This window comes from Castor canadensis, chromosome 10, assembly GCF_047511655.1.
Source record: "Castor canadensis chromosome 10, mCasCan1.hap1v2, whole genome shotgun sequence".
In the NCBI taxonomy this organism is placed as follows: domain Eukaryota; kingdom Metazoa; phylum Chordata; class Mammalia; order Rodentia; family Castoridae; genus Castor; species Castor canadensis.
In genome coordinates, this window is record NC_133395.1 from 140,098,686 (window position 1) to 140,123,974 (window position 25,289).

The 25,289-nt window shown below is 39.9% G+C and overlaps 1 protein-coding gene across 7 annotated transcripts in view; it reads right to left on the reverse strand.

Annotated features, from left to right (window-relative positions):
* The window catches only part of LOC109688341 (oxytocin receptor), a 95,696-nt gene that overhangs the window by 65,064 nt on the left and 5,343 nt on the right, over positions 1-25,289 (reverse strand). Inside the window, exons 2-5 of one of the 7 annotated variants that reach the window (XM_074044298.1) lie at positions 21,793-21,909; positions 20,471-20,577; positions 19,534-19,587; positions 18,632-18,699 (exon numbers count right to left, since the gene is read on the reverse strand). The gene's annotated coding sequence lies outside the window, so the exon portion shown is untranslated. Of the gene's footprint in view, positions 1-18,631; positions 18,700-19,533; positions 19,631-20,470; positions 20,588-21,792; positions 21,910-25,289 lie in introns of all 7 variants that reach the window. The other 6 variants (XM_074044295.1, XM_074044296.1, XM_074044297.1 and 3 more) reach the window with 6 other exon arrangements.

A 25,289-nucleotide genomic window follows, 5' to 3' on the forward strand; every position in this document is an offset into this window, starting at 1 on the left:
AATATATTCAACAAAATAATAACGGAAAATTTCCCAAATCTAGAGAAAGATATTCCCATACAGATGCAAGAGGCCTCCAGGACACCAAACAGACCAGATCAAAATAGAACTACTCCACGACATATCATCATTAAAACAACAAGTTCAGAAACTAAGGAAAGAATATTGAAGGCTGTAAGAGAGAAAAACAAGTAACATACAAAGGTAAACCCATCAAAATCACAGCAGACTTCTCAACAGAAACATTAAAAGCAAGAAGAGCATGGGGTGAGATCTTCCAGGCATTGAATGAAAATAACTTCAACCCCAGGATACTCTACCCAGCAAAACTATCATTCAAAATAGATGGAGCAATAAAAGTCTTCCATGATAAGCAGAAACTAAAACAATATGTGAACACAAAGCCACCATTACAAAAGATTCTTCAAGGGATTCTGCACACAGAAAGTGAAACTCAACTTAACCATGAAAAGGCAGGCAGCACCAAACCACAGGAAAAGAAAAAGCAAGACAGTAGAGAGTAACATCAAGTTAGGTACACACAATCAAACCTTCAAACAACTAAGACAACTAAATGGCAGGAATCACCACATACCTATCAGTACTAACGCTTAATATTAACGGACTTAATTCACCCATCAAAAGGCACCACTTGACGAAATGGATTAAAAAGGAAGATCCAACAATTTGATGCTTACAGGAGACTCATCTCACTGACAGAAATAAGCATATGCTTAGGATGAAAGGCTGGAAGAAGATTTACCAAGCCAATGGCCCCCGAAAACAGGCAGGAGTAGCAATACTTATCTCTGACAAAGTAGACTTCAAACCTACATTGATCAAACGAGATAAACAAGGACATTCCATACTAATAAAAGGGGAAATAGACCAAAAGGAAATAATAATCATCAATCTGTACACACCCAATGTCAACGCACCCAATTTCATCAAACATACCCTGAAAGACCTAAAAGCATATATAAACGCCAACACAGTGGTTGTGGGAGACTTTAACACTCCATTATCATCAGTAGATAGGTCATCCAAACAAAAACTCAATAAAGAAATCCAAGATCTAAAATATGCAATAGATCAAGTGGACCTAGTAGATGTCTACAGAACATTTCATCCAACCTCTACACAATATACATTCTTCTCAGCAGCCCATGGAACCTTCTCCAAAATAGATCATATCCTAGGGCACAAAGCAAGCCTCAGCAAATATAAGAAAATAGAAATAATACCATGCATACTATCTGACCACAATGCAGTAAAAGTAGAACTCAACAACAAAAGTAAAGACAAAAAACATGCAAACAGCTGGAAACTAAATAACTCATTACTTAATGAAGAATGGATCATCGATGCAATAAAAGAGGAAATTAAAAAGTTCCTGGAAGTCAATAAAAATGAAAACACAACCTACCGGAACCTATGGGACACAGCTAAGGCAGTCTGAGAGGAAAGTTTATAGCCATGAGTGCATATATTAAAAAGATTGAAAGATCCCAAATCAATGACCTAATGATACATCTCAAACTCCTAGAAAAACAAGAACAAGCAAATCCCAAAACAAATAGAAGGAGAGAAATAATAAAAATAAGAGCTGAAATCAATGAAATAGAAACCAAAAAAACCATACAAAGAATTAATGAAACAAAAAGTTGGTTCTTTGAAAAAAATAAACAAGATCGATAGATCCCTGGCAAACCTGACTAAAATGAGGAGAGAAAAAACCCAAATTAGTAGAATTAGGAATGCAAAACGGGAGATAACAACAAACACCATGGAAGTCCAGGAAATCATCAGAGACTACTTTGAGAACCTATATTCAAATAAATTTGAAAATCTAAAAGAAATGGACAGATTTCTAGATACATATGATCATCCAAAACTGAACCAAGAGGAAATTAATCACCTGAATAGACCTATAACACAAAATGAAATTGAAGCAGCAATCAAGAGTCTCCCCAAAAAGAAAAGTCCAGGACCTGATGGATTCTCTGCTGAATTCTATCAGACCTTTAAAGAAGAACTGATACCAACCCTCCTTAAACTGTTCCATGAAATAGAAAGGGAAGGAAAACTGCCAAACACATTTTATGAAGCCAGTATTACACTTATCCCAAAACCAGGCAAAGACACCTCCAAAAAGGAGAACTATAGGCCAATCTCCTTAATGAACATTGATGCAAAAATCCTCAACAAAATAATGGCAAATCGAATTCAGCAACACATCAAAAAGATTATTCACCACGACCAGGTAGGCTTCATCCCAGGGATGCAGGGTGGTTCAACATACGCAAATCAAGAAACGTAATAAACCACATTAACAGAAGCAAAGACAAAAACCACTTGATCATCTCAATAGATGCAGAAAAAGCCTTTGATAAGATCCAACATCATTTCATGATAAAAGCTCTAAGAAAACTAGGAATAGAAGGAAAGTTCCTCAACATTATAAAAGCTATATATGACAAACCTACAGCCAGCATTATACTTAACAGAGAAAAATTAAAACCATTCCCTCTAAAATCAGGAACCAGACAAGGATGCCCACTATCTCCACTCCTATTCAACATAGTACTGGAATTCCTAGCCAGAGCAATTAGGCAAGAAGAAGGAATAAAAGGAATACAAATAGGTAAAGAAACTGTCAAAATATCCCTATTTGCAGACGACATGATCCTATACCTTAAAGACCCAAAAAACTCTACTCAGAAGCTTCTAGACATCATCAATAGCTATAGCAAGGTAGCAGGATATAAAATCAACATAGAAAAATCATTAGCATTTCTATACACTAACAATGAGCAAACGGAAAAAGAATGTATGAAAACAATTCCATTTACAATAGCCTCAAAAAAAATCAAATACCTAGGTGTAAACCTAACAAAAGATGTGAAAGACCTCTACAAGGAAAACTATACACTTCTGAAGAAAGAGATTGAGGAAGACTATAGAAAGTGGAGAGATCTCCCATGCTCATGGATTGGTAGAATCAACATAGTAAAAATGTCTATCCTCCCCAAAGTAATCTACATGTTTAATGCAATTCCCATCAAAATTCCAATGACATTCATTAAAGAGATTGAAAAATCTACTGTTAAATTCATATGGAAACACAAGAGGCCACGAATAGCCAAGGCAATACTCAGTCAAAAGAACAATGCAGGAGGTATCACAATACCTGACTTCAAACTATATTACAAAGCAATAACAATAAAAACAGCATGGTACTGGCACAAAAACAGACATGAAGACCAGTGGAACAGAACAGAGGATCCAGATATGAAGCCACACAACTATGAGCAACTTATCTTTGACAAAGGAGCTAAAAATATACGATGGAGAAATAGCAGCCTCTTCAATAAAAACTGCTGGGAAAACTGGTTAGCAGTCTGCAAAAAACTGAAACTAGATCCATGTATATCACCCTATACCAAGATTAATGCAAAATGGATCAAGGATCTTAATATCAGACCCCAAACTCTTAAGTTGATACAAGAAAGAGTAGGAAATACTCTGGAGTTAGTAGGTATAGGTAAGAACTTTCTCAATGAAACCCCAGCAGCGCAGCAACTAAGAGATAGCATAGATAAATGGGACCTCATAAAACTAAAAAGCTTCTGTTCATCAAAAGAAATGGTCTCTAAACTGAAGAGAACACCCACAGAGTGGGAGAAAATATTTGCCAACTATACATCAGACAAGGGACTGATAACCAGAATATACAGGGAACTTAAAAAACTAAATTCTCCCAAAACTAATGAACCAATAAAGAAATGGGCAAGTGAACTAAACAGAACTTTCTCAAAAGAAGAAATTCAAATGGCCAGAAAACACATGAAAAAATGCTCACCATCTCTAGCAATAAAGGAAATGCAAATTAAAACCACACTAAGATTCCACCTCACCCGTTAGAATAGCCATCATCAGCAACACCACCAACAACAGGTGTTGGCAAGGATGCGGGGAAAAAGGAACCCTCTTACACTGTTGGTGGGAATGTAGACTAGTACAACCACTCTGGAAAAAAATTTGGAGGCTACTTAAAAAGCTGGACATCGATCTACCATTTGATCCAGCAATACCACTCTTGGGGATATACCCAAAAGACTGTTACTCCAGAGGCACCTGCACATCCATGTTTATTGCGGCACTATTCACAATAGCCAAGTTATGGAAACAGCCAAGATGCCCCAGCACTGACGAATGGATTAAGAAAATGTGGTATCTATACACAATGGAATTTTATGCAGCCGTGAAGAAGAACGAAATGTTATCATTCGCTGGTAAATGGATGGAATTGGAGAACATCATTCTGAGTGAGGTTAGCCTGGCCCAAAAGACCAAAAATCGTATGTTCTCCCTCATATGTGGACATTAGATCAAGGGCAAACACAACAAGGGGATTGGACTTTGATCACGTGATAAAAGTGAGAGCACACAAGGGAGGGGTGAGGATAGGTAAGACACCTAAAAAAGTAGCTAGCATTTGTTGCCCTTAATGCAGAGAAACTAAAGCAGATACCTTAAAGCAACTGAGGCCAATAGGAAAAGGGGACCAGGAACTAGAGAAAAGGTTAGATCAAAAGGAATTAACCTAGAAGGTAACACCCACGCACAGGAAATCAGTGTGAGTCAATGCCCTGTATAGCTATCCTTATCTCAACCAGCAAAAGCCCTTGTTCCTTCCTATTATTGCGTATACTCTCTCTACAACAAAATTAGAGATAAGGGCAAAATAGTTTCTGCTGGGTATTGAGGGGGGGGAGCGGGAGGGGGTGGAGTGGGTGGTAAGGGAGGGGGTGGGGGCAGGGGGGAGAAATGAACCAAGCCTTGTATGCACATATGAATAATAAAAGAAAAATGAAAAAAATAAAATAAAATAAAATAAAGGGTCATTCATCTTGGAAAAAAAAAGAACTCTAAGGACTGTAGGCATAGCTAAGTGATAGAGCGCTTGCCTACCAAGCACAAGGTCCTGAGTTCAAACCCAGTATCCCCCCAAAAAAAGAATTCTTACTAAACCACAATACCATTTTCTACCTAAAAACTTACAAGAATTCCTTAATGTCATCAAATGTCAAAAAAGTTCTTATTTTCAATTATATCATAAATACCCTCAATTATTTTAAGTTTGTGTGAGTCATGGTTCTAATAAGATCCACACGCTTAGAGTAATTGATATTTTTTAGTCTCTAATTTATAGCCCTTTCTCTCTCTCTCTCACATACACACACACACACACACACACACGTGCATATTTTATTTGTAGAAGAAACTGAGGTTTTTCCTATATATTTTCCCATACCCTAAATTTTGCTAATTGTAATTTCTTCTGTCTTTCAAAATTCCTGTAAAATTGGCAGTTGGGTCGAGAGAAAACGTTAACAAACCATGACCCACAGGCCAAATCCAGCCCATGTCCCGTTGTTTTTACGCATCGAGTGTTGCAGGAACACATTCACTTGTTTACATAGCAGTCTGTGGCTGTTTCCAAGTTACAATGGCAGAAGCAAGTGCTTATAACAGAGAATCCATGGTCCACAAAACCCCAAATATTCCTGCATGGCCCTTTATAGAAAAGTTTTGTTGATTCCTGATACCATTTGATCGGATTCAGTTTTGACTTTTCCCCCCACAATTAAGTCACAGGTGGTATTTATGAACTTCAAGCAGGAAGCACACGATGACTGGTTATCTTTGTCTTTTTTTTTTTTGCAGTGTTAGCAGCTATTAGTGCTCAGGACATAGATCCATTAAGCCATTAGGGGCTGCCAAATGGTGACATTCTCATTCTAGTGTGCCATCCTCATTTGTTACCTATCATGCTTATAAAAAAAAAAACAAAAAACAAAAAAAACTTCCTTATCTACTGTTACCCAGAGATAGAGCTCTTAGGGACATGACAAGATAAAGTACTCAGTTCTATCTTTTTATTTAGAATGATTGATTTATTCCTTTTATTTACTACTTTTCAAAGTAACAAGCTCACTGACTCCCTAGCATCCTCTCACAGAGATTTTTTTTTTTTCTTTGAGTTGCATGATGGACTTCTGGATTTTAACAAACTCGATGCCTTTCCATCCACTACCATTAACCTCATGTTCATCTTGAGCCAGTGGGAGCCTCTTAAAATTGACCCATGTCCTTTTGATATAATACTGCTGGTATCTCATGGATTCCTTCCCAATCTGGAATGACAAGGTGTTCTAGAACAGCATTCTATGAAATTAGCCATATTTAGTTTGGGTTTTTACTAATCTCCTCCATCTGTCAATGATAGAAGACAAAGTCTTCTCAGATCATCTCACCCCAGTGTCTCCCAATCCTTTCTCATCTAGTTTTGAACTCTTTATTTAGTAAACTTCTCTGAAATGTTGTCTGGTTGTGAGAGTAACCTATCACCCCATATGACAGACCTTTTCTTAGATCTGACCCAAAAGTTCAACTGGGGGAAAAATATATTTGAGGTTAAAACAAGGATGGCAAATATATTTAATCTTGTGGGCTAAATCTAATTGCCTGGTACATTATGCTGAGAGGAATTGGAAGGACTTAGACTCAACAGGAAAGAGGCGTGTGTGTGTGTGTGTGTGTGTGTGTGTGTGTGTGTGTGTTGAGGGATGGGAGTATAGAGTGAAGAATGCATACCTAATATTTGTTATTGCTGAGATAAAATAAGTGGAGAAGGGAGCCATTAAAGAGCTCTCTGAAGAGTTAAGAGCTACTAAAAGAGGCCTTGCATCGATGAAAAGAATAAAATGAAGTTGAAATAAATCAATTTTCACAAAAAAATCACTTAACTGTTCTTAGTTTATTTCTTGCAAAAAATGAACAGACTGAGTTCAGATATGGAAAGTTAGAAAAAAAGATCATTGCTAATGACTATCCTTAAGCAAAACAAACAATAACCGTGTGTGTATGTGTGTGTATATGTATATGTTAAAATGTCATAGTTTTTTGAAACTCGCCAGAGAGTATGGGCAAAAAGAAACCTAAACAAACTAAATTCTGTAAAGGGATAAGCTCTTCACAACAAAGAAGAAATACATAACTGTTCCAGAGTTGAAACAATAAAAAAAAAGTGTAATCCTGACTAGAAATGAATAGGAAGAAACCAACTGAACATGTGGCAAACTTTTAAACAGTGGCATTTGGATGGGCATGACCCATTAGAATCCTGAAGAACCCCACACAGAATTCATACTAACTTGCCTCTTACCCTATGAGACCTCAACAAGCATGAGGGACTGCATACCCAAAAGAGGGATGAGGCAGAGTTCAGCAGAGAGGGATCATGACAGGGCTCATGGGGCTGGGACCTTTTTCCAGGGACAGAGGTGAACAGGAGAGCTGAGAGAACCCTATGCTATAACGGAGGCTATATCTGGCCTTTGACTTGAGTTCCTGGTGCATTGCTTCAAAACTCCTGGAATTTCCTGAGTGACAAGACTGTCTTTGTAATGCTGATGAGATGACTCATGTGGGCATCAGGGTGGAAGCTGGTCACCAAAGGACAAACCAGGTGACTAGACAGTTGGAACTTTGGGCCAGCCTGACCTCTGGGTAGGGGCTAAGTCTGGCAACTAAGCTCAATCACATGGCCATTGATTTAATCCCTGCTAAAAAGAAATTACCAATCTTGCCCTTAAATACAGTCATCCCTCTGTATCTAGGAATTGATTCTAGGATCCCCACAGACATGAAACATGAAGATGTTCGTCTTTTATATGAAATGATGTTGTATTTGCATATAACATACGTACACTCTCTTATACACTTTAAATCCTCTCTAGATTACTTGTAATAACTAATGCAAGGAAAATACTTTGTAAGTAGTTGTTGGGCTGGTGGAGTGGCTCAAATGGTAGAGCATCTGCCTAGCAAGCATGAGGCCCTGAGTTCAAATTCCAGTACAACCAAAAAAAAAATCAATAGTAGTTGTTATACTGTATTATTTAATAAATAATGAGAATTTTAAAGTTTGTGCATGTTCAGGACAGATGTGAGTTTCTTAAAAATTTCATTTGAGATAAGATCTACTAGGCTGACTTTGAACTTGTGACCCTCCTGTCTCAGTCTCCTGAATGCTGGGATTATAGATATGTGTCACCACACCTGGCTAAAACTTATTTTTGATCTATGGTTGATTGAATCTGATGATGTGGAATTCATGCATATGGAAGATTGACTGTAATTTGAAGCCAATGGCAAACTGAATCAAAGGAAGGTTACATTAAACCCAAAGCCTGTTCAATTTCAAATTCAATTAAGCTAACTCCTCTTAAGAAATAGTATTTTATCTCTATGCTCTTTAATGAAAAATATTTTCAATGACCAAAGATAATAAGACATGAAAAAGAAAACAAAAAAGAAAGAAGGAAAGAAAGAAAGAGCAAGTATTGTGATTTATAATCAAGAGAAGAAATAGTCAACAAAAGCAGAACTAAAGGCCCAAATGTTGGAATCACTGAACAGGAACACTAAAATAGCTGTGATAAAGATGCTAAAATAGATAGGGGAAAAGATGGTGGCAAAAAGACCATAAAAATAAGTAAAGTTGCTTTATTCATAGACAGCAAGTCTGTGTTTACATAAAATACCATGGTTCTTAGATATGACACCAAAAGTACAAACAACAGAAGATTCTGTTTATGTGAAATTTAAGAACATGCAAACTATTTTATAGTGTTAAAATCAGAAAGGAGCTTCTGAGAGAAGAGGATTTATTGGAGGGTACAATGTAACTTTCTATAATGATAAAGATGTTCTATATTTTGTTTTTGGTGGTAGTTATGTAAGTGCATGTTGTCACAACTCATTGAGATAATCAGTTAAAAGCTGTACAATTTATTGGTTCTCAATTACACTTCAATTTCTAAGTAGATGGGTCAAAAACTAATCTGGGGTAAAGAGGGGAAAATATGGCTACCTTCAGAGGAAAGGTACTAACTGGCAGTAGATTGAGAAGGGAGTTTGCTGAGTGCTGGATTGTTCTACAGTGTTACATGGATGTTTAAACTGTAAATTTTAGATTTACACACTTTCCTGTGTGTAAGTTACATCTCAGTTTAAAAACCAAAAACAACAGTGATGCCACCCACTGGTAGGTCACGCCTATAATCCCAGGTACTTGGGAGGCTAAGATCAGAGAAATCATGGTTTGAGGTCAAACCAGGCAAACAGTTTGCAAGACCCCATCCCCAAAATATCTAGAGAAAAGTGTACTGGAGGTATGACTCAAGCAGTTAAACCCTAGTCCCCCCCACAAAAAAAAAGTGAGCAGACCTGGCCCTAAGCCTCGAGTCCCAGCTCATTCTCAGTGAGTCCTATGAGGTAGTACATAAGAACTGGCCGAGTACCCACAAGGAAGGATAGGAAGTGCCACAACCCAGTGGTGTCCACTGAGAGAAGGAGAAAGAATAGCTACCATTGTATTGGCACAAGAGCTGAAATACTCTACATTTAACCTCTGCCTTAGTTCATTTTCTGATACTACAATAGAATACCTGAGGCTAGGAGCTTGATAAAGAAAAGAGGCTTATTTTGCCTTATGGTTATGGAAGTCTAAGAGCAGCGTGTTAGCATCTGCTTAGCTTTTGGTGAGGACCACATGCTGTGTCACATCATGGTAGGGAAACTAAAGGGGAGGTGAGTGAATGCACAACAGAGATGATATGAGGAGCTGAACTGTATCACAACAACCCACTCTTGCAAGAACTAACCCATCCCCACAATAACTCTCCCAGTCTCTCAAGAGAGGCATTAATCCCTCTTAAAGACTCCACTTCCCAACACCACATTGTCAACAAAATTTCAATATGAGTTTTGGAAATTCATTAACTTCAAAAGCTGAGAAATAGATAATTTTACTTTTTCAGAGCACAACAGCAAATAAGCTGTATTTCAAAGAATCATTTGTAAATTGGCTGATTGAATACAGAACCCATTTTCTACAGGAAGCAACGTGTGTCCTGAATGGTCATTACATATGCAGGCTAGCCCTTAAGAGCTAGAAGGTGATCAAAACACCTTATTATGGCACTAGAACATGTTTGCAAAGTAATGCTCTTACCACAGTAGAGAATAACTCCATTAGAAATGTAAGGATGGGGAATTCTTAGCATTCTTATTCTAATGAATATTGCTGCTTAATGAAAAACAGTCTTGTGAGTAATTAAAGCAGGAGGAGAAAGACTTTCTGCAAAGTTTGTAAATGTTTGGGGAGTTTCAGGGATTATCTGATTTCACTTTGAAATGGCCACATTCCTTTTCTTGATAAGTGCGTGACCTTGATGATTTCATCACATGCCCAACCATGATTACATCTACTCGTAGGTCCACAGTGAGGCAAAACTGAAAGACCTTCCTGAGGAAATCAGGAGTTGGAAAGTGAAAGAAAGAAGGAAAGAGGTTCGTAGTATAAATATACCCAGTCGTTCCATTCTTTTCTGTGTGACACTAAGTTATCAGCATCTTTACTTCCTGAGCTCTGGGTCCTCCCTCTGGGCTCTGGGTACTAAGATGTAAGAATGAAGTAATGTCTGCGTCCAAAGCAGCAGACATTAAAAAAAGCACCTCAACTCAAATGACCAGCTAGAAATCAGTTACCACCTAATAGTGTGATGTATTACTTTTTTCTTTCTTTTCTTTTTTTTTTTTTTTCAGAACTGGGGTTTGAACTCAGGGCTTCACACTTTGGGATGACAGGGGCATGCCACCACACCCAACTCTTTCTGTTAAAACAGAGTTTCATGAACTTTTTTGCCTGGAACTTCAATCCTTCTGATCTCAGCCTCCCAGGTAGCTAGGATTACAGGCATGAGCCCCCTGCCTGGCCTACTATTTTTAAAGTAATTAACCATTGGATAAATCAACTTTTCTTTTGCCCCCTTGTGATTTTTTACAATGCAAAGATATTATCTCAAAGCATTTATAAGAATGAAAAATTTTGCCTCATTTCTTTGCAAAGAGAGGATGAAGCCTATTATGAGGCACAATGACCACCTGTCAGGAGGAGGAGGCTATAAAAGTCCAGAAAACACAAATGACATCATCCAGTGTGAAGGCATTTGTCTCCCAAAGGCTTCATTTCTTTCCCAGCCCAAGACAGGCAAGTCTCAGGGAGACTGAGTGTTCTATGTCATTGAACAGGCATCTCGGAGGTTCCAAAAGATCACCTGGATGGCCTCATTTCATCCTGCTTTGTCTCAACATGCCAAGGACTGACTCACAGACATGCTCACAAGGAGAATGAGAAAGATCTAGTGTGACAACTGTCAGACAGTCTATGAGAAAGTGGACAGCCTGTGATCCCCCACTGAGCATCTTTGAATGGTGTTTCAAGAGACTTAGTGAATGGTCTGGCTGCACTCATAAGTGCCAGCTTCTCCCGGGCCTGAGTGACTCCTGTGGTGTGATGTATTACACCACACAACAGCAGTAGCTGTTGGCATCGATTCTCTGCTATCCAATCCCAACTTTACCTTAGTTCCATAACAAGGTGGAAGTGGCAAAAATAACTGAATCTCAGTTTTCTCAGTTTTAAGATGGTGATATTAATAACATTCACCTCAAATTGTTGAATGAATTAAATCAGATAGCTGTACAAAAATAATGTTTAGAGGAGATCAAGAACCTTTTACAAGGCCAAGCATAGTGGTACAGGCCTGTAAGTCCAGCCACTTGGGAGACAGAGATGGGAGGATTACAGTCCAGAACCAGTCAGTGCAAAAGCGCAAGACCTTACCTGAAAATCTAAAATCAAACGAATATGGAGCATGGCTCAAGACCCTGAGTTTAATCCCTAATACTACCTAAAAAATTTTTTTAAAATAACCTTTTATAGATGGTGAATTCAAGAGACCTCTCTGATTATAAAAAGAGATGACCTCTGACACTGAAAGTCTAGGTGCATATCTGAGAAGTTTGGGCATCATTGTCTTGTAACTCCAAACTGTCAATATCACAGAAGAATAGTATATGCTCTAGAAGGAAGTTTCCAGAACAGATTGCCTAATTTGCTCAAGAATGGAAAAACAAAAAACAGCTCAGACTAATTTCCATGTTTTCTGACTTTTATAGAAGAGGTTTACTACAGTAGATAAAAACAACCCAGACCTTAGTTCAAATTTCAATTCTGCTCCAAAGTTATGTGATCTCAGGCCAGTTATTTAACTGCTCATCAGTGAAGAGGGGTTAGTAGCCCTGTATTTCAAAGTATGGTTGTAAGGAGTAAATGAGATCAAGCATGAGGCTCTCTCTCATAAAAGACCAAACAGTGACAATGACTCAGGAAAAACAAGCTAGTCAAAACTCTGGCTTTTGTCTAACAACACAGGAAGCCTCTAGGTAACTGGTGAAGGCAGAGTGAACTGAATTTCTAGGTTTGAAGCCATGTCCTGCTTGTTTCTGTATAGCCTCTTCCTGGACAGGCACATCCTATATCTAACCCAGGCCTTGTCCCCTCCCAGGGGCTGTCAATGTCATAAGGGTCAAGGCTCAGGAGGCAGACAGCTCTGCCATCTGGACGAATCACGGAGTCAGCCAGGCTTCCATTTGCTTGCCTCTGCCCAGGGATATTGTGAGAGATGGCAGGAGAATGATTTTTGGAAAGTGTGCACACTTTAAAAATGGGAAGGGCCAATCTAAATCAAGCTTGGGTCTAACTACAACACTGACTGAAATTTCTTGGGAATTTCTATAAATTAAAAATCTAACTTGGGGCAAAAGCAAAGAAAAAAAAAACTTTAAAAAATAGTGTGGGAGCCCTCTCTAACCAAGCTCACATTTTCTGAAAGAAAGACGGCTAGACTTATTACAGGCAATTTGAGAGGAGAATTCTTGGCCACCTGATGGTGCTGCCAAAGGACCTGGACCTGACGTTTCCAGACCCCTTTCATCTTTCAGAGAACCAAGGGCTTTGGAAAGTCAATCACGGAGAAAACAATCCAATGAGCAACTGGGATGACAAAAAATACTGAGTCCTAACAAGCAGTACCAGATTGGGGGAAAATGAACCTTTCTCATTCTCTTGGAAACACGGATGGCTTGTCCCTGCATTTCTCATGTCAGAGGAGGTCCAATCTCATGCCATTACATAAAGCTATGACTACTTTTTCCAGGCTCCATTTGTTCCACTCAAATGGCTGCTCAACTTATGGTAAAATTTAACTCCCTCCTTCTGATGTCAGTACAACAAAACTGCCTCAGGAGACCTACACTATGTCTTCTCACACCTCGGCCTCAGTGGCAAGCAGTGTCATTTAGATGTAGCCAGTTTGGCTTTGTTGATGAAGAGCTGCACTTGTTTTGTTGACCTCATAAAGAAACCATTAACGAAAATTCCCAACAATGTGTGCAATAGGTGCCTTCACTCCTAGCTCCAAGGCTCAAGAATGAAGCGAAGGCTGAAAAGGGAGTAAAACTGGGTGATGCTTGGTATTTAGATTGGAGTAAAGGATGAATTGTTGGTGTTAGGGATGGTGGTAGAATTGGGGATGGGGTAAGGGATGAGATGGGGTCTGGTAGAGCTGAAGGTCAGTATTTGGGTAAGAAATACAGTTAGTGTCAGGACTGGGCTAAGGCTCAAGAACTGGTTACAGACAGTTCTGGGCAGGGGTAAAGAGGGGGCAAGGACACATGATGAGGGGTGGAGGTAAGGGAAGAGTTTCTGTTTATCCCAGGCTGAGGCTCAGGATTTTTGTGATGGATGGTCACTCCCTGAGGGAGGTTCAAGGATGGATGGTTTGAGACTTAGGGATGGATGACAGGAAAGACCTCACTGATGGGGTGATGTCTGTTGTGTGCATTACTTGGTTTTCTTTTTTTAAAGCTAAAAGCCTAAGAGCTTATTTTTTAAGGTCAAGAACCATGTCCTCAGCTACATCAAAGCTTTCTGCCCTGTCAGATGATCCAGAGTCAGTCTAAAGCTAAACTGGAAGGTCATCTATGTCCATGGCTCCCCACTGCTTTCCTGGGGGCTTTTTTCTCTCTGTCTGAAAGAGCCATCTAGCAAGCACCCAGGAGTCTTCAATGGCCTGTGGCATAGGAATGGAGTCCAGCAAGTCAACCAGGTGTAGTAGGTGCTGCCTTTAATCCTAAGAAAGGCTGTCAGGGAGGGGGAAGAGCACTAATCAAAGTGACCCAAGTTCTGGTCATTGGTCTTGGACAATTAATTCCTTGATCCCTTAGCTCTAACAGGAGTTTTCATCCTTACCTACTGGGTTTGGAGACTCAGAAAATCATGAATGTGAAAAGAACTTCCTAAGACTATATCCAATTTATTATCATTGACAGTTGTGATCATCACCTTCATGAAGACCTGGAGAAGGCAGTGGTGGGCTCTGATGGAGGACCCAAAGCTAGTGGATGTCCTATCTCAGCCCCTCCAAGAGAAAGACCTTCCACTTAGGGACCTCAGATTCCCCACCCAGGTATCAATCTGAGTTCTAGAATTTCTCAAAATTTTTGTGGAGAGAAGGATAGGCAGAAGGAGGAAATGATTCAGGGAAGAAGTACACTTCACCCAGTCAGTGGTAATAGGACATTTCAGAAGCATTGATGTGTTTGCATTTCAGCCATGATGTTGATACATAATGTGTTTTAAGCTTCAATGACAATGCAACTTGGGTCTCACTGGATCCCAAACAGGTGCTCAAGTATCACAGAAACTGCTGACAAGCAGACAGCCAGGGCTGACCCAGCAAAGAGACAGAGGGGATAATCAACTATGTGCACAACCTAAGAGGCTCCTCATCTTAAATAACCCTCCCAAAGGGTTTCCAGATTTCACCATTAGAAAGTCATTATTTTAATGTTAGCACTATCCTTTGCCCAATCTCTCTTTAAAACACAAAGATCCCAGCCAAACAAGGTGCACTGAGCCTTAAATCTCTACAGCTGTATCTTTCCAGTCTCCCATGTGAAGTCCTCTTTCCTTCCATCTGCTTCCCTGTAGTCCATGTTTCCCAGGAGATCTCATTCCCAACTCTGGCTTCACCTACAAGATCAGCATCCCAAATCTCCATCTCCAGCCCAGATTCCTCTCCTCATGTCCTGTATTTCTCTGCTCCCCAGACAGTTGAATGACCCACAATGACCATCTCAAATCGCCATCTCCCTTACAGGCTCCCTGTTATGGTTTGCATAGGGTTTGAGTGTGTTCACCAAAGGTTTATATGTTGAAATTGAATCCTCATTATGAGGTATTAAGAGGGTGGAAACAATCTGGATATGCAGCCCTTGGGAGATAACTGAGAGCCCCCGTGACACTGATGGCCTTAAAAAAAGAGGAACACCAGAAGATGGACACATACACACACACATACACACACACACGTGCTCCCTATGTCTTGTCATATGATGTTCTGCACTACCTCGGGACTCTGCCAGCAAGAAAGCCATCACCAGATGTTGGCCTTTCACCTTTCAGCTTCTGAACCATGAGCCAAAATAAACCTTTTTTTCCCCTTTTTTTTTTTGGCAGTACTGGAGTTTGAACTCAGAGCCTAGCACTCTACCACTTGAGACATGGTCCCTGCCCCTTTTTGCTTTAGCTTGTTTTTAGATAGGTTCTAGACTGGCCTCAGACAGCAATCCTCCCACCTTTGCCTCCCAAGTAGCTGGTCTTGCAGGTATGCACAACCATGTCTGGGCTCTCTTTACATTATAAATGTACACAGCTTTGGGTGTTTGGTTATAGTACAGAAAATGGACTGATATACTTCCTTCTAGGACACCTTTTATCCTTGAATGACAGAAACATAGGCTCTTGTTTTCCTCTCCCCTTGCTCTCTCTCTCCCATTCCATCACACCCTCTGCTTCTTTGGCTCACTTGATCTGTTTAAATCTACTCAATTTCCAACCAGCACATGCCATAATGTCCTTCCAAATGGTCCCTCACCTTTTAGCCATTGTCTCCTGGAATCCATTGTTCTCAGTGAAGTACTATTGCTCACATGCCCCACCCCCATGCCTTTGATGACTCCCTGTCAGCTGTGGAGCACAGCCCACATCTTAGGACCATGGGCCCTAGCCTGGCTCCCTCCAGCCTTTTATATACATGAAAGGGCTAAAAGAACTTTGCAGATGTGAGGAAGTAAAGGATCCTGTGATAGAGAGAGGATTCTTGGTTATCCAGGTGGGCTCTACCTGCAATCACAGTCCTTCAAACCTTGTATTTGAATCTCAAACAAGTCACTCTGTACACCAGAGGCACAGGTTAATTAATAAGTTCATCTGCAGGTCCAGCAAGGTCTCACTTCAGGAAACTAGAGAGTATCTCTAAATAGACCAGCATGATACTGAACCTTAGACACCGCTGGGCTGCCTCTGGACAGCTGTTTCCCTCACAGAAGCCCTACTTTGTTGCTCTGTATCCTCCTTGGCACCACTCATGAGCCACTCAGGTTGACATGTGGGCCATGATTGATCTTAACTGCCATTGGGATACTCTTCCTCTCTGGCTAGGGAGGTTCTAGGAATGTTTCCAGGGGGATTTCTGGGAAACAGCTTTTTCCCTCTTAAGAAAGTCATGGAAAGCAATGCCCCTGCTGCTGCTGGAGCTGTCATTTGACCAAGAGCAGAACCAGCCTTGAACGAAGCTGACATTGGGACAACAGAGTAGACAGATGGCAAGAATTGGAAACTAAAAGACACTGTTCTGAGAAGACTGGTCCCAAATCCTTCCGAATTCCTGAACTTCCTCTAAACATCTTCGTATCGGATTCACATCGATGCAAGAGCCATATCTCAGAGTCCTGTCCCTATACAACTGCATTTGATTGGCTGAAGGATGAGGCATGGAGATGAATGAAATAACATTGCTCAGCCATGCATCATCAGAGGTGAGAACTACAGCTGGCTGAACATCCCTGCTGCTGGGAGGTTTATTTCTGAAAGCACTTGGCACAATCACACTGTAATATTGGTTCTTGCTTTCTTCCTCTCATCACCAAGCATAGGTCAGGATGGATCAGAGCATCTGCTTTTTATTTTTTGACCAAAGAAAGTGACCCATTCAGGAAAATGAATTCTGTCTCCAACTTCTGGGCAGATACAGGAAGAACAGGGCCATTACTTTCCTTGAGACTTTAGGGGAATGGGAAGGAGAAATTAGGTTCAAGGCTGTGACCTTGGAGGTACAATACTTTCCCAGGAACATCTTTCTGGATGAGTTTGAGCAATTCAGCTCAAAACAGCAACGTTCCTTTGCTGTGGAACATGGTAGATTCTGATGAGTCTAGAGTGAAGACAGATGCCACCTTTACCTGGTCTTCCTACTATATTTACATGCAGCTGGTGACAGAAATATAAAACCACATGGTGGCAAAGAGATTGGGCCTCTGGGGTCAGGGAATCATGGATGAGGACCACACCCTCACCACTGGCTGGCTTGACTGCTCTGAGCTTCAGTTTCTTAGTTCATGAGCTGTGCCCTCTTGGTAGGACTGATGCCAGGATTCAGTGCAACAGTCCCACCTCATGGACACAGTAGGCATTAAATAGATGGTGGCTCTTGTTGTGATATGTGTTATTACCTGATCTTATTCTCGGAGAAAGGATGCTTTAAAACACAGAACATGGAAGGTACTCCTCAAGGTTCTGATTAAGTCAAGAGTGAGCAATGACATTCTGAAACAGCACCCAGGTCAGATCATCATGGCACCAGGGGCACAGTGATTTGCCAACTGTTTAGATTATGACTAAAGACTTTAAAGATAGCCCAGAGCTGGAACCCAATGAAGTGAAGCAAGAGAACTGCACAGCTGGGCAGAGAAGGGGAAGTCTAACAGCTAGACACTGGGCAGCAACCAGCCATCAGTCTTGTTGGGGTTATGTTAAAATTCCCATGGAAGGTGCTGGTCATTTCATGAAGCCATAGGTGGTCAGGCAGCACTGAGTCGTACCCCTCAGTTTAGAATCTGAGAGCCAGGGGCCCAGAGAGGGGACAGGCAGATGAGGGCTATGCTGGCATTAGACCTGAGAGCTCCTGACATCCACGTCCGTTGCTCTAATCCTTGAGGGAATTGTGACTGACTGCATTGCGTTTGCTCTGACAGATCACATTTCTCTCGATTTATTTGTTTATTTGAACTCAAGTGTCCTTTCTGCAGTCATAGGACAAAACTGTGAAGAAGGTACAGGAGGCCTGTTGTTCTCAGCCTCCCTTCCATTGCTCTCACCACCTTTGCCTTCCATTTTCAGCTATCACCACTCATCAGCTCCCTAGATGCCCAGTTTCAGCCCCCTCCCCTTATCTCCACCAGAGTATTATCACAATCTGTATTTTATGAGTTGCTTACTTACTCTCCACTTATCTGTGCACTCACCCCACTCCCAACACACACACTCAATTGTAAGTTCCATAAAGGCAGCCTTCACTTGAGGCTATGGCCCTAGTGCCTAGAACAGTGCCTAGCACATCACAGATACTCAGTAAATATTTAAGGAACCAACCAAAACACTCACACAGAGATGATGGCGCCTTACCATTTCCTTCCTGTGATACACATTGTAAGAGAGGACTCTTAGGGAAAGTAGGAGTGGACTGGGAGGAGGAAGGTAAGATTTGTTAAGCCCTGCTGAAGGCCAGACGCGGAGGTAATTAACAAGCCTTACCCATGAGAATGGCCATGCATGGTGGAGTCCCAGTGGCAGGTGAATGTGTAACCCAAAGCAATGAGTCTCTAGTGAAGGCATGGGAAAAAGAAAAAACATTTTTGAGTCTGAGATGGAATCTTCCTGGTGCCTCCCTTAGCATACTTTGTAGCCAAAACATCCACTGCCTGTCAGAAGAGGGGCCTGCTTTGGACATCACAACTTCTTAGTAATGACCAGAGGAACTATCATTGTCCAGGTGGGAGGTTTTCAAGCCAGTGGAAGTTTTGTGCAACTTTTACTACAGATATGCAGACATGGCTGGAAGACTTTGTTACAACATGGACAGAATTAAGTTACTGTGTCCTTTTATCTACACAACAGGACTTCTAGGAATTTTAAGGGCATCATCCTATAGCTGTCTGACAAATCCAAAGGGGCTGTGAATAAGACTAAATGGAGGGTCAGACCTCAGAAATAATTATAGTGTGACTTTTGTCAAATAGATTGTGTACAAATCAGATTCATAAGAAACCCACATAGTTTTTAGTGGAGCTGGCATGTGACAGTGCTACCAGCCTTGATTAAGACCTGGGTTGTTTAAATTATAAAAGGGTCTTTGGTCTCCAGCTTCGTAAATATAGGAATCAATTTGAGAAAACTATCTAGCTCTAAATAAGGCCATTTGAGGGTGAGTCCCAGAGGGAAGACCCAAGACAGTGAAAATAACAGATGAAGCAATCACTCTTAGGAAGCAGGGCATAGACCTAATAAAGGAATATTCTCCACTCTTAAATAGGAAGACTGTTAATGTTAGCCCACCTGGATTTCATATCGCTATACACCAATGAGAGCTACTTGCTTCCTTTTCTTCCTCCTTTTATATAAGAGTGTCTGTAACATTTATCCTTTATCTGTCTCACCTATGTACTTCAGGTATGTGTGGATCAGACAGCTTATCTTCTTGGTCCATGTGTCTTTAAATGAAGAGAAGCCACATTTGAAAAGTCTTGCTGTAATCTGTCATGGATAATAAGGTCCTAGACTTCAAGCTTGATGTTATAGTTTGATGAGAATGGGGGTGTACATATTAGAGTGAGTAAGAGCATATTTGTAAATGGTGGAATGTGAATGAATAACTCTGACCAGAGAATGTACTTCAGCAGACTGAAAAAAATAGCCACAATCCTCCATTCCTTCCTCCTTCTCATTTGTAAAGTTATTTTGCAATTTCTCCCATCAATAGCTGAAGTTTATGTCTACATTATTTTTTATAATAAAATTTTTATTAGGATATATTCATTATACAGGGGGGGATTTGTAGTAACAATTCTGATTAGACTTATATTGTACATTATTTACATTGCTCCCATCGTCTCTCCCCCTCAATTCCCTCCTCACCCCACTTAAAAGAATTGCAAAAGGTTTCTTAGTTCTGTTTCATATAGGTGTATGAAGTCAATTTACCATATACCGTCAACTTAATCTCTTTCCCTCCTCCTCCCCTCCTCCCACACACACACTGTACCTATTTTACAGTTCTGTTTTCATTATTAATATTTAAGTTGAGGTTCAAAGGGGTATCTCAATGTATGCCTATTGTGGATGTGCTTTACGTTGGTCTGTTCAACCCCTTCCATTACTCTCCCTTTCCCTTTTACCTCCCACCCCTATTTTTCAACAGCTTTCAATACACATCCTGATATCCTCTGTATGTCTCCATTCTTGACTCTTGCCAGGCCTTGGCATATATTTTGACCATTTGTATACTCCTCTCCTCCCACCCTGAATCCTGACATCACCAAGTGACTTAGTTCATTTGTGTTGCTCTAACGAAATTATGTGGATTGGGTAACTTACAAAGAACAAAAATATATTTCTCATGGTTCTAGAGGTTGGAAGTCCAAGATGAAGATGCCAGTATTTGTTGGGTGAGGGCTGATTTCTGCTTCCAAGATGGCTCTTTTCTGCTGTGTCCTCACATGGTAAAAGGCAGAAAGGCAAGAGAGGTGAGTTCTCTCTGAAGCCTTTTTTTTATAAGGGCATTAATTTCTTCATAAGAGAAGGGCTTTAACGGTCTAATCATCTCCTAAAAGTTCCACCCTCTTACTATCACCACCACAGATCTCAAATTTCAATGTGAATTTTGGAGAGGATACATTAAAAACATAGCACCATGTAAGCAAGCTTATTGAACAATGGAAGACATGTGGCCTAGTCTACTACTTTGTCTCAGGTGACATCTAGACAGTCATCAGTTGTGAGTGAGATGCTCCTAAACCAGTTAGCTCCTCTCCCCATCTTCAGCAGCTGACTATTCCTCTAACCACAAGTGCATGACAAGCTCAAATGAGATTTGGGAGGTCCCAGAAGAAAGACCAACAGTCCCAGAAGGAAGATGCAGGACAACAACACTGCACACTTGACCTTAAGCAGTGAGTAATAACAAATAGCTACTGTTTTAAGCCACTAAATGTGACAATTATTTGTTACACAGCAAAAGCTTACTGATATATTATTCCCCAGCTTTTCATATTATTCAACCTATGCATTGACTCTGTTTTTTCAATTATTAGGTTTTCCTTGTCTGGTATCTTCTTCCTTACTACTTATTCTTGCTTCATGTTCTAATAGCCTTCCCTATTTCTTTGAGGAGATATGTTATGCTTATTTTAGTTTTGTCCTGTCTCTTTTATGAATTCTGCTTCCTTTGAATGGGAAGGAGTAAGCATGGTTAGGATGGTCTGGGGCAAATGCAAACATCCTAGTGAATGAAAGGGAAGGAGCAGGTGTTTGACATCCTAAGTTATCAATGCTGAAAGAGACCTAGTCCAGCTTTTGCATTTTACAAGTGAGAAAATGGAAATAATCTACTCAAACTCACACAGCAAGTTAGGGGCAGAGCTGAGAATAGAACCTCAGGTTTCTCATCTCTTCCCACTACCCTTGGTTGTATCTCTAATCCTCAAGATTTTGGAATGTTCAGTGGACTCTGTCTCACTTAGCTCTACAGGCTTCCAAGCCTTGATGCCTAAGCTAATATGCACCATCCACTTTCCAACTTTTGAACCTTTTTTAGGTTCCAATCAGCCTGATCTCTTCACTGTCCCCTTGACCCCTCCCCCATTGCCATTCCCAGGGTTTTGCCATTCCCCTTGCCCAGAATGCCCTCTCATACTTACCCAGTCAATTCTGACCATTCCTCAAGGCTCAGCTCAGACACACTTCTGCATCTGTCTTCCTCTTCCTACTTTCTTCTCCTCCTCTCCATTCTCTCCACTCTATCCATTTGGGACTTTCTAAAACATGAATCAGAGCACATTACTCCCCTCCTTAAATGGTTAAATGACTTTTGATATCCTAAGGATAAGGTCCCCTTAGTTTTCATAGGAATTAAGGGCCTGGTCCCTGCCTACTTTTCTGGCATCCTCCTCCCTGCTTTTTCATCCCTCATCCTGTCCCTAAACTCCAGCCATACCAATCATCATTCCCCAAACTTGCCATGGCAAAGACAGCAAGGATTTATTCAGCCAGTAGACAGGGCTCTGCATCAGGCCCTGGAGTGGGTCCTAGAGAGACAACGAGAATAACTAGATGTGGACCCTGCCCTTGAAAACTTCTAAGTCATTAAGGTAACAAAGATACTATAAGAAATTATAAAATAAGAACAATAAGAAACTGTAAAATATCAGATGTTATATTTTATAAGAAAGATAAAGATAAGAAACTGTAGAATCAAAACTAGTAGGTACCATAAGAAAGACTCCATGAATCAGCCAATGTCTTGTTAGCATTCACTATGTGCCGGTGTGTAGTGGGCATGGGGGATACATACATGAATAATATGTGGTCCCCCTCCTCAATAAGACTAACTATGAAATGAAAGGAGAGGAGAGGGGATTCCTTACCACAGAGAGTGGAGAATTATCAGGAATGTTTTTTTGGGGGAGGGCCCTTAAAATGGTCAAGAATTTAGCAATTAGCAATGGAACAATTCCAAATGAAGTTGGAAGAAAACTCCTGTGATAATGTCTATTAGTTCAGTAGGAGCATTTGTTAAAAATCAACATAATTTCATGTTAAAATAAAAAGCACTTCAATAACTCAGGAATAGAAGGAAAATTCCTCAATCTAATAAAGATTTTCTATAAGAAATTACAAATATATCATAACTAGTATTTTAAAATATTGAGAACATTGCCTTTAAAGCCAGGAACAATTTAAGGATGTCTGCTGATATCAACTTTATTCTATACTTTACCAGAAGTCCCATATGATGCAGAAGATTAAAAATAAAAATGTGTGGATAATAAAGAAACACCATCATTATTTATAGATGATATGTCTATGTACACAGAACATTTCAAAGAACTTTCAGAAAAATTATTAAAATTACTAAGATAAATCAGTAAGGTTTCTCAGTCTAAAGGAAGCAAAAGTAATTTCATTTTTATGTATGAGCATCAAGCAGAAAATGGCACTTTTTCAATGGAAGATATTTCCCATAACAACAAACATGTAAGTCAACACTAGAAAAAAATTAATGGAAAAAATGGAAGCCCTCTACAGAGATAATAAAGTTTTATCAAGGAACACATAGGATAAGACCTAAGAAAATGGAGATACAAACAGTATCTTTGGTAGGAAAGCACATCAGTGTAAATGTGTCAACTCTTTTCCAATTGATCTAGAGACTTAATGTGATTCCAATTAAAATTCCAATAGAGTTTTTCATGGATATCAGCAAGCTGGTTCTAAAATACACGTGGAAGAACAAAAGGAAGAGAATGGCCTGAAGAAGAAAAGCAGGTGAGGGGACTTGTCCTTCTAAATGAAAATATAATTAAGGGTACAGTAGTTAAAGTAGTGTGACAGTGCTGCAGACAAATAGACCAGAGTCACAGTATGGAGAGAGAGCCACACATAGCCATGCACTCATGGAAACAGATTTAAACACATAAGAGATACCTAGGCTATATGACAAAGGTGATACTGATGGACTGTGTGAAAAAGACTTAATTCCACCGATGTTTCAGTTGACGACAGGCCACATATACACAAAGGCCATAACATTACATTGTCTAGTGACCTTGTAGAACTCTTAGTTTGCATTAATTAACTCTATGATATAATTCATGCAATGATAAAATCTCCTACCAATGCATTTCTCAGAATATATCCCAGTTGTTAAATGATACAACTGTAAATGGTTTTGAGCATTTTGGCTAGCTTCCCACTATATATGAAAACCAATTCCAAATAGATTTTAGAGCTAAAGAAACTATAAAACAGTAAGTCTCTAGAGCTATACTATCCTATTCATTGGTTACTAGTCATGTGTACCTCTTTAAGTTTAATTAAAACTAAACAAATTTAGGCTGGTGTGATGGCTCACATCTGTAATCCCTGCTATTTGGGAGGCTGAGATAATGAAGATAACAGTTTGAGGCCAGCCTGGGCAAAAAGTAAGTGAGACCCCATCTCAATCAAGTGATTGTTGTGGCACACTCCAGTCATTCCAGTTACATGAGAAGCCATAGGTAGGATGATGAGAGTCTGAGGCCTGCCCCATGCAAAAATGTGAAAAAGTATTTGAAAGATAACTAAAGCAAAAAAGGGCCAGGCACCGGTGGCTCACGCCTGTAATCCTAGCTACTCAGAAGGCAGAGATAGAAGGATTGTGGTTCAAAGTCAGCCCAGGCAAAGAGTTTGCAAGACCCTACCTTGAAAAATCCCATCACAAAAAAGGGCTGGTGGAGTGGCTCAAGATGTAGGCCCTGAGTTCAAACCCCAGTATCACACACATACACACAAAAGGAACCATCACGATTGCCTTAGACCAATCAGGGTCTGCCCTGGGAGCAAGGGATGGGCTCACTCATTCGTTGTCTCAGAGGGAAGGGTGATTAAAGAGAGTTGGAAAATGAAACAAAAAGGAGAAGGAGAAAAACAACAGTTCACTAAACTACCACCAGTGTAGTTCAATGCAATTCCCAACAAAATCCTAGCAAGTTGTTTTGTGGGTACTGACAAAGTGATTCTAAGGTTTACATGGAAAACCTAAAGACTCAGAATAGCGAATATTGAAGGTGAAGAACAAAGTTAAGCTGACAACCTATAACTATAAAACTTACTACAAACATGTAGTAATCAGGACAGTTGGTGTTTAGTGAAAGCATACACAAAAAGATCAGTAATTGAAAACAGAATAGAGCCCACAAATCGATCCACACAGAGTCAACTGAACTTTGGCCAAGGAGCAAAGAGAGGGAGAAAGGATAGTTTTACAACAAATGGTACTGGAAAACTGAACATCCATCCACAAAAATAAGTAAATCTAAGTGTCAACAAAATTTAAATCAAAATGAATCATGAAAAACCATGAAACTTGTAGATAGTAACATAGAAAAATTTTGTGATGAATTTTTATATATAATTTCAAAAGCAAAAATCTATGAAAGCAAAACAAATTGATAAGTTGAACTTCAAAAGCTAAAAACTTCTTATCTATTGAAGATGTTGTTAAGGGAAGGAAAATACAAGCCACAGAATGGGAGAAAACTTTTGCAAAAACTTATCTGATAAAAACAATAACAAAACAATTTAAAAATAGGCAAAGATCTGAACAAACAATTCATCAATAAAGATATACAGATGGCAAATTAGCATATGAAAAGAT